We start from the raw sequence: 11,271 nt of genomic DNA, 5'->3' as shown, positions 1-11,271 counted from the left end.
GTTAAACATTTTCAATGACTGAGTAATGCTTTTCAAATTTCTCAAGTAAAGAGTCGTATCATCTGCAAAACTCTTAATTTTTTCCTCTTGTTTGTCTGGTAGTATGAATCCTGATATGCTGTCATCTTTACGAATATTTTCGGCTAGCACTTCTGCTGCCATGATATACAGTAACGGTGATAAGGGGCAACCTTGTCTCACACCCTTCTGAAGTTGAATACTGCGAGAAAGAAAGCCATTACACGTAATTTTGCATGTAGTATTATTATAAAGAATTTTTATCCACTTGATAAAGTCAGTGCCAAAGTTGAATTTGTCAAGGACTTGAAAAAGGAAGTCTCTGTTTAACCTGTCAAAAGCTTTTGTTTGGTCAAGACTTATGACAATAAGAGGTTTATCAGTAAAATTAGCGTATTCAATAATATCTCTAGTAAAGACAATATTATCACCTATCTCCCGCCCGGGGATGTATCCACATTGATCTGGGCTACATATTTTGCCAATTACCTTCCGCACCCTATTAGCAATTACTTTTGCAAGAATCTTATAGTCTACATTGAGGAGACTTATCGGTCTCCAATTGTTTAAGTCTGCCTTAAGAAGGCTCTTGAAGGCAAGCGTAACACGAAGGGCGCCCTCTATAAACAAGGGCTGCAAATACTCTTGAAGATACTCAAGAAATACTCTTGAAATGATTTTGAGATCATGATGTCCGCTAATATCGACCCAACCTTTTCTTAATTACAACGTTCTGATATTGCCATACTGTATTCACTGAATTTTCAGGAAGTTGCATTGGTTTGTTTCATGAATGTATTGCTAGATTACTGCATGAATTGTCAAGAAGAAGAAGTAAGATTTTATGTCCGAGTCTCATAGAAGCTTCATAAATCTAGCCTAATGTAGAACGCGCATCGGGGACACAATTCGGACCCTCAAACTTTAACAATTCTTTTCTGGTATACCACTTGAGGTGGTTCATTTTAAAGCTCTTGGTGTCAGAAAACTTTTCACCGGCTTAGTTTTTCGAAATGCAAAATTTTATCTTCCAAAGACTGATAAACAAAAATGGACAAAAATATATAAATAAAAGAAAAGAATGATAAATAACCTTGTTCAAACAAACATATATATATATATATATAATATATATATATATATATATATATATATATATATATATATATATATAAAGATCGATAGAAATTATCAGTAAAATCGTTATAATAATATAATGATATGAATATATAAAACAGTAAGTCATATGTTTATAAATGAATAAAAATTAATGAAATAAGATTAGATAAATACATACATATACAAAATAAATAAATAAATAAATAAATAAATAAATAAATAAATAAATAAATAAATAAATAAATAAATAAATAAATAAATAAATAACCTTCTTGTCCTCCACAAGAAAAGTCTTACGTATAGATGTTTCCCAAACTGTCATCCCGAATGGATCATACTCACACGCATTCAATGAGATTTCTGAAACGGTAAGCTTTGGGAAAAGGAATTAAGTGGTTGAAATTTTCATAAGAGGAAATGCATTTATAATCAAGTCATACTATAGTAGTCTCGCTTTGTACTCAATAATTTAAAGGTATTGTAATATTTTTTTCCGACGTGATTGGAATCTACATAATATATAAGCCCTAGGTGACAAAAAGTAATGCAATATTTGTATTGGTTGAAGGCAGGAGCCTCGTGATCTGCAGTTTTGGGTATATATGGATTCCACAAAAGACATAGTTTATATAGTGAACATGTTTAGATATTTACCGCGACTGCGAGATGGCGTCTCTAAAGGAGATTAAACATGGTTATCAACCGCAATCAATTTTTATTTGATACGCTCAGTTTAGCAGTAAATGTATTGCCAGCGTTAACTGTGACGCCTTTTCAGAATATGCGCACGCCCATGGGCAAGCACTTCGCTAAAGATTACAAGGGATCCGGCGCCTTTAATAACACTCTTCGTTAGCAGTCCATGTGTAGGTAAATTTTCTGCTGGCTGAAAGACATCAAACATTTTTTTACTAAAAATCCCGCGTTGATTATGTTTCCTTTGTTGACGTCGCACGTTGACAGTAATTCTACGCCCCGAGCGGTGACAACAGTGTGTTATGTATGTATGTATGTATGTATGTATGTATGTATGTATGTATGTATGTATGTATGTATGTATGTATGTATGTATGTATGTATGTATGTATGTATGTATGTATGTATGTATGTATGTATGTATGTATGTATGTATGTATGTATGTATGTATGTATGTATGTATGTATGTATGTATGTATGTATGTATGTATGTATGTATGTATGTATGTATGTATGTATGTATTTATGTATGTATTTATGTATGTATGTATGTATGTATGTATGTATGTATGTATGTATGCATGCATGCATCCAGGTAACGAAGTATTGATTCGTAGGGACGAAAATGCAATAATTAAAATGGTGTATTCGTGTCAGTTAGAACAAAACTAAACTATTCATAGGAGTTCACAGAAATTAAACACGATTGTAGTAAAAATAGCATAGCACATGTACCTCAATATAATTGTTCTCTGGAAGAAATGAGAACGTTAATGGACTGTAAATGAATATGATGAATACATTGAAATATGATAGCATGGTAAGCTCGTCAGCTGGTGTTTATTTTTACCGTGGATCCATCAGATCAGAGTTTCGGACCTGCAGATACAGATGACGCTCGGAGAGGGCTACGGTATGGCCGAGCCATTTTACGCTAGACCTTGGATCATAGATGATCTCAATAAGATCCTTGAATTAAAACATTCTTCTGTAAAAGATAGCCAAAGTTCTCCAATTAAAGAATTTCCATACTGCTTCCTCAGTGAGAGTAAAGGTCTTTCCTATTCTTAATTATACATTCACGGTATCTGCTGCCGTCGGGTCAAGAATCAAACTCGATGAGAGTAACTGTAGATGTTTTTCATCTTCGTTCTGATTGTAACAGTCACTTTGCTGTCCACGCTAAAACGTTGCCTTGTCAACGTAGTGTGAGTAACGAGGAATGATAAATAGTTTAATGGAGATGAAGTTAATTTAAGTCCGGACAGAGTGTCATTTGTCAAATGATAGGGCTGTCGCTTAGATGAACATAATCCAGGGAGCAGATTGAATAAGACATGATGTTTTTATTACATAAGAATCATGAAACGTTACAGCCAATGTCAAATTAATGACTCATAATAGACTGGTATACGACTATAATGTACCTGTCTCTAGCCAGTCAACAATGGCGTCTCGCAAAGCATGCTGTCTCGTTTCAGCCCCGTGATACAGAATCGGATGTATGATGCCCTTCAGTGTGACGTCACCTTCCATACTTGGATTCTTTGTAGATAAACGATGCCTATAAATTACTCACTTGTTGTTGTGTCCTTGGTTTAGCTGTAACCACATGATCAATGAATGATCTGTTGACCTTCTAATTCTTTTGATTTCAGATTGACTACTTGATTTCCTCTAAGTCAATCAAAGTGTCACGTTTTTCAGTATCACTCTAAGATCTATTACAAAAAATGCACCGCTCGCGTTAAACACGAGAACAGCTAGGGATACAATTCCCCTTGTCTGTCTGTCTGTCTGTCTGTCTGTCTGTCTGTCTGTCTGTCTGTCTCTCTCTCTCTCTCTCTCTCTCTCTCTCTCTCTCTCTCTCTCTCTCTCTCTCTCTCTCTCTCTCTCTCTCTCTCTCTCTCTCTCTCATTGTTTGATACGGAAATGACAATTAAATCCCCAGGCGCATCGGCTAAAATTCAACAACAAGACAATATATTTCCTTAGCTGGTCAAAAAGGCACGTCCAAGTTAGTAATCAGACTCGGGATTGTAAATTTGCATATAATAACTAAATTGCTGAAGGTGTTGGATTATGCTGCCATGGATACTTTTCGAAGTAAATTGTGTTTCCACCTTCATAAGAAATAACACAATATTTCTTACTAATTATCAGTATTTTCTTCGTTATTTTCTAGAGAAAGTTCAATTCCTAGTCAGCGTCTGTTTCTGTGTACATCAGGAACCTGATGAGGAAAAGAACACCTCAAAGGTGTAAGGAGAATATAGTATTTAGGATGACAAATAAAACAAAACAAATAGCACGCCAAAAGTATTATCAAAAAGTGGTTTACTTTGTTTCCGATATTCTTTCAACGATTTGAAACCCCAGCTTCAGGGTCAAATCGCCGAGGAAAATTATCTCTTATTCTAACTGTACGGAAATATTTAAATTGATATTTATTTGTAAATGATCTGCTACATTGTGTTTCATGGAAGAGCAAAGCTTTACGTTTTCACATTATGTCCTTTTCTCGGGTCACCAACCTAATTGCCCGGTGCTGGGAGGGGTACAAGTATAATTTAAATAAGATGAAGGTTGGACAGACAATTAATAAATTATAAATGCTTAGCATTTAAAAGACTTTTGAGCTTAGCAGACTGTTTCATTAGTTTGTAATATATTAGGTTAAGTTGATGTATCATGCCGTAACAGATGTTTGTGTCGCCCTCAGTCAGGAATTTGAGCATATCCATTAACTAAAACTGCTACCGGCTATTTCTTCACCTATAATTGATATTGCAATCAGCCGGTGATATCGAAACTACCAGACTGCCAAGCTTCTAGAAAGCCCGGCGGTACTTGCTGGTTGCATATTCACTGATGCGTAATCCAATGATTCAATTGGAAAAGTCGGCGCTCGTCCGTAATACTTCGAACGTGAATACAGACGTAGATAATAACGTGGCAGCTGGACTGCACTCGTAAATCTCCATGATTTGATTAATCGTCTTGTTAACCCTGTGGGTATTTTCAGTTTACTTGGTTACATGTATTTTGATGCTGATGATGATGCTGATGATGATGCTGATGATGATGTAACTGCCTTGAAGATCATTTGATACTTATCTGGGTTTTTTTTAAATATGAACCATTCTCACTAGCTTTGGGTTTGCTTTTATGTGGAATATTTTGTCGGCGTAAGTATCGCACATTGAATTTTAGGTTAAAGTTCATCGCATGCATTAACATATAGCTTGACTATCAGAGGTGAAAATCCCAAAATGTATTTATTGGGTAGTATGCGCCTCGAAAGTGAAAATCTTAATCTTTTACTGAAACTTTCCTCAAGGAATATTTTAATTATTTTCTTTCAAAATCAAGATAAAAATTTGGGGTCACCGTGCAAAGTTTGGTACTAGAAATACAAATTACTCAAGATTTATCGATATTTGACAGTAAAAATTGCCGCCATCCCTGTGTTAACTCTATGGAGAAAAAAATGAAATTTTCGATTTTCGAAAATCTAAGCCTGTAGTGGTTCAACTAAACTCATACTTGGTGCAAACGGACCAGTCCGTCATAATCAACAATATCATCAGTGAACCATCAGAACTCAGTTTTGGTGTGCCAATGGGCTCTGTCATAGGCCCTGTTTTGTTCATCATCTGCATTGCTCCATTAGGATATTTGATTCACAAGCATGAGCTTAACTTCCAAAAATATGCAGACGACAATCAGCTCCATCTTTCATTTTCCCATCATGACTTTCCTGTTGCCCGGTTCTCTGTATCCGTGACATTAAGGAACGGATGACTCACAATAAACTCCAGCTCAACGACAATAAAACAGAAGTCCTTCTGATTCGTTCCAAGTTCAGTTGTGACCTGCTCCTGTCAATAGTGTCAACATTATGTTGGTTTTACTTCCATCGTAGCTGTGTCATCTGCTCGCAATATCGGCATGGTCCTTGGCAACAATCACATGTTCAGTCAGCTTATAGATTACACTTGCAAATCAATGATCAGCATAGTCCCCACTTGTAATGGGGGAGTATTTGTCTTGATGGGGCAGGGAAATGTGGTCATTAAGAAGTATCACTGGAGTGTAGGCTATATGTTGAGATCTATGGGCATATTGGTCTATGTCGTTGTTCCAAATTTGAAACACATGAGGCATGTCTAAGTTATGGTTCTAAATCGGGAAAAAAGATCAGACCTCTAGCTGTATTGGCAAGCCAAGAAATACATATGTGCATAATAAATGAGGTACAAGATGTGACATCTTAAGGTCTAATATCCTATCAAAATTTGAGGGTATAGAACTTGTGGTTACTGAGTTATGCATATATATGTATAATCAAGGTCAAAGGTCATCGAGGTCATAAGGTCGCCCATCCTACTAAATATAAAGGACATAGCTCGTGTGGTTAATTATTTATTGACATATATGTATATTTTGGGTAAAAGGTCATAGAGGTCACATGACATTTGATCGAAAATTTTCTATCCTATAGTTATCCCTATATACTAAAAATCAGACATCCAGCTCTATTGGCTTGCTCAGAATTAGATATGTGCATAATTAATGAGGTACAGTATGTGGCGTCATAAGGTCTTCCATCATACCAAATATGAAGGGTGTACCACTTGTGGTTACTGAGTTATGGACAAATATGTATATTTCAGGTCAAAGGTCATTGAGGTCACGTGACATCTTGTCAAAAAAATTGTATTGCTAAGTTATCCCTATATACCAAAAATCAGACCTCTAGCTCTATTGGCTCGCTCAAAATTATACATGCACATAATTAATGAGGTACAATATAAGGGTGTAGCACTTGTGGTTACTGAATTATGGACAAATATGTATATTTGAGGTCAAAGGTCACCAAGGTCACGTGACATTTTGTCAAAAAAATTGTATTGCTAAGTTATCCCTATATACCAAAAATCAGACCTCTAGCTCTATTGGCTTTCTCAAAATTAGATATGCGCATAATTAATGAGGTACAATATGTGGCGTCATAAGGTGTCCAATCATACCATTTATGAAGGGTGTAGCACTTGTGGTTACTGAGTTATGGACAAATATGTATATTTGAGGTCAAAGGTCACCGAGGTCACGTGACATTTTGTCAAAATATCTGAGATATCTGCGTGAACGGAGGGACATGACCCAATCTATAAGCCCCCTGGACTTCATCTGTGGGGCTAAAAACTGTGTCACTGCATCCTTTTTGCAATATGAATACGGTGAGAAACTAAATTTTTATTTTACTTGGCCTTATACATGGGATTCTGTGCAGAACTGACTTATACATGGGAGTCTATTGAGAAGTGCCTCATACACGGGAGTCTATGGAGGTGTAAACTAAAAAGTCCTCTAACACGGCCAAATTTGATCGCATTGTGAAACAAATCGACGTGCATCTGTATGGGGTAGAGTACTATCCTTGTGCAAAGTTTGACAGAAATTGACCAGGACATGTCTGAGATATCTGCGTGAACCGACGCACGCATGCACGGACGGACGGACATGACCCAATCTATAAGTCCCCCCGGACTTCGTCCGCGGGCATGCGAAACCTTAGTACATGTAACTTTGTCAGCCAAACTTGACTATTGTAATTCACTTCTGCATAGACTCCAAGATAAACAATATGCCTGCTACAACGAGCTAAAAATACTGCAGCGAGAATAATTACACGCACCAGGAAGTTTACGGCAAACATCCAGTTCTCACCCTTAACTCCATTGGTTACCAGTTCGTCTCAGGATTGACTACAAAAATTTTGCTGTTAACTTTCAAGGCTATTCACAGCCAGACTCCTTCGTACATGTACATCATGTATGTTCCTACTCGTACACTCTGTTCATCCACCAAGAAACTTTTAACATGGACAAACTACAAAACCATCACCTATGGTGGCCGAGCATTTCCAAACGCTGCTGCACCTAAGCTATGGAATGCACTATCACTCGGCATCAGAGAATCCCCAAACTTGGAAACCGGTGAAGAAAACTGAAAAGGCACATGTTTTCAAGAGCATACAGTGTGGTTTAGCCATTGAGTGTCATAGAGCAAAACACTGTTTTTGGATTTGGGCGCTGTATAAAATGCGCTGATTAATTGATTGATTGATCGATTGATGTATACATTATGCCCGATGGCATTCTGTATTGTGTAGGATGTAACCTTGAGGGCGTCGCCCTCCATCTGCCCTCTTGATTGTTGCCGTTCTTCAGTGCCCTAGTTAATTGTTGTGGCCAGTTTTAATTCGTTTTAATAGCTTTAAAACCAATTGGAGCTCCTTTTGGGCCTTTGATTAACTTACGTCCATAAAATTTTCATAGTCACTCTCTTTTTGGCCGTTGATTGCTTTACGCTAATTAAATGATATTACTTTGGCATGGTGCTTTAATACGGGTGTGTGTGAGTAGGTGAAAATGTGTTGACATGTAATAAAAAGACGTTCTCTCATTAGTGTTCTTTGTTAAGATTAGTTTTCTCTACACGATACTTTTACTGAGTGGTTGACCCTTCGCGAAGAGGCTTTCCTTCAGACGCCCGAGAGTTAGGTCCGCCTTTATTTTCACCCAAGTGTTGCACCGAGACACTGTTAGACAAGGAACAGAGAAACACAGACAAAGTCGCAACGCTTGCATGTCTTTTGTTCCGTGGTCGTCTCGGTAGACCATTGGCTTTTCATATTAAAATGAGCTTCAAAGGTGTTAAACTTTATGGAGGCTTTGTTTGTGGTTGATAATTACACGAGATTATGCGAAAAATACGACGAGATGGCATCGTACTGCCAGTCGCGTAGCAACCATAGTTACTTTGTGAGCTCTCAGGCCAGAAACACTGCTTCACGCCAATCAAAACATAACACGCCAGCAGTTTCATAAACATGTCCTTCCTTGACAAACGTGTAAAAGACGGTATGACTGACCGTAAACCATTGAGTAAAACCAGACAGTATCGATAAAAGACTTTCAAATTTGGTTCAAACACACTCATTATATATTCATAAAAATATGAGTGGAATTTTTAAAACGGTAAAACTCACTTTCCTGAAGCTCAAAACACTCCTGTTTTCGCCAGCACGTCAATTCCGCTCAGCACCACACGACAACAACAACACAAACTTTGCCGAACATACTTTCGCTTAACAATTGGCGAAAATCCGAATTACCGAAGGATGCATGGTCGGCACTCTTCGGAAAAGAGAGGCTAGAGCAACCTGAGGCGTAGTCTGGTTCCCTGACCCATTTCCCGGTAGAGGGTGTGGGGAAATATAGGGTCAGGTACCGGCTAATGTAAACATGGACGCTATTGGGTTAAAATAAAACAAGCTGTGATTGGATGAAAGTAACACTTGTAACTTCTTCTCATTTTTCTTGGGTTTCGCACTTTCAGGCTCACTTGACACCAACTTCTTGTTTGTACCACAAAGCCGTGGAGGTAGAAAGAAAGATTTTGCCACTGTGATTTAGCACACCTCTTGATACTTTTAGAACGTTGACATGATGCCTGGCATTTTTCACGAAATTCGGACACCATTCTATCCATCGAAATCAATCGTCGTTCACAGTTCCAACAAAGTTTGCTTTCAATTAGCTGTGATATCGCAGCAGTACTTGTGGCGTGTATCGAACGCGCTCTGGTCATTGGGGTCACGCCACAGTCGGCGATGACCTCAATGACCCTAGCGCGTTCGATACACGCCACAAGTACTGCTGCGATATCACAGCCAGCCTTCAATCACCTCTATTTCCCCGTACTTCTGGATTAATCCTTTCAGTTTATTTTTCCCGTCTCGTGTGCCAATGTTTTTGGTTCGGATACCAGTGTTCGAACATAATTCTGATCCAGTCGAATTTTGACTGGGGTTTTCATGGTAGCAGCCATATTTGTTGTTGCATGTTCTGTCAGGTGACTAACCTTCGCCATCTTGAAAAAATTTTGTTCAAGATGGCTACCCGGTACCGGCCTGACCCTATATTTCCCAACGCCCTCTACCGGGGAAATGGGTCAGGGAACCAGACTACTGAGGCGAGGCGACTATGGATGGGTTACGTAACCGCTTCACGCCTTAAACAATACCCGTTGCGACTCTGTTTATGTTTCTCTGTGGACATGGGTACCATGCTTTTTTCACAAACTTTCAGTTTAAGCTAAAATGATTAATTTCTTAAAATCCGCCATCTTGTATATAGGACTTCCTATTTACAGAATCTGCTTTATGTACTTTGGCATGTATGTATGTATGTATGTATGTATGTATGTATGTATGTATGTATGTATGTATGTATGTATGTATGTATGTATGTATGTATGTATGTATGTATGTATGTATGTATGTATGTTTGTATATATGTATGTATGTATGTATGTATGTATGTATGTATGTATGTATGTGTATGTATGTATGTATGTATGTATGTATGTATGTATGTATGTTTGTATGTATGTATGTATGTATGTATGTATGTATGTATGTATGTATGTATGTATGTATGTATGTTCGTATGTATGTATGTATGTATGTATGTATGTATGTATGTATGTATGTATGTATGTATGTATGTATGTATGTATGTATGTATGTATGTATGTATGTATGTATGTATGTATGTATGTATGTATGTATGTATGTATGTATGTATGTATGTATGTATGTATGTATGTATGTATGTATGTATGTATGTATGTATGTATGTATGTATGTATGTATGTATGTATGTATGTATGTATGTATGTATGTATGTATGTATGTATATATGTGATGTATGTATGTATGTATGTATGTATGTATGTATGTATGTATGTATGTATGTATGTATGTATGTATGTATGTATGTATGTATGTATGTATGTATGTATGTATGTATGTATGTATGTATGTATGTATGTATGTATGTATGTATGTATGTATGTATGTATGTATGTATGTATGTATGTATGTATGTATGTATGTATGTATGTATGTATGTATGTATGTATGTATGTATGTATGTATGTATGTATGTATGTATGTATGTATGTATGTATGTATGTATGTATGTATGTATGTATGTATGTATGTATGTATGTATGTATGTATGTATGTATGTATGTATGTATGTATGTATGTATGTATGTATGTATGTATGTATGTATGTATGTATGTATGTATGTATGTATGTATGTTCGTATATATGCATGTATGTATGTATGTATGTATGTATGTATGTATGTATGTATGTATGTATGTATGTATGTATGTATGTATGTATGTATGTATGTATGCGGAATTGGCCCTTTTTGACGGATGTTTAACCACCTCTGTATAGATATAACCCTCTTTGTATAAGGTCGGTGGCTTTGAGATACAATAAAAAAGCAATCGTCTGCGTACCATTCGGCAACATGATCAAGTAACACTCACATCAGCCATTGTATAACCA

This window comes from Ptychodera flava, chromosome 17 (genome assembly GCF_041260155.1).
Source record: "Ptychodera flava strain L36383 chromosome 17, AS_Pfla_20210202, whole genome shotgun sequence".
Taxonomy (NCBI): domain Eukaryota; kingdom Metazoa; phylum Hemichordata; class Enteropneusta; family Ptychoderidae; genus Ptychodera; species Ptychodera flava.
Note: the sequence above shows the minus strand (reverse complement) of the source record.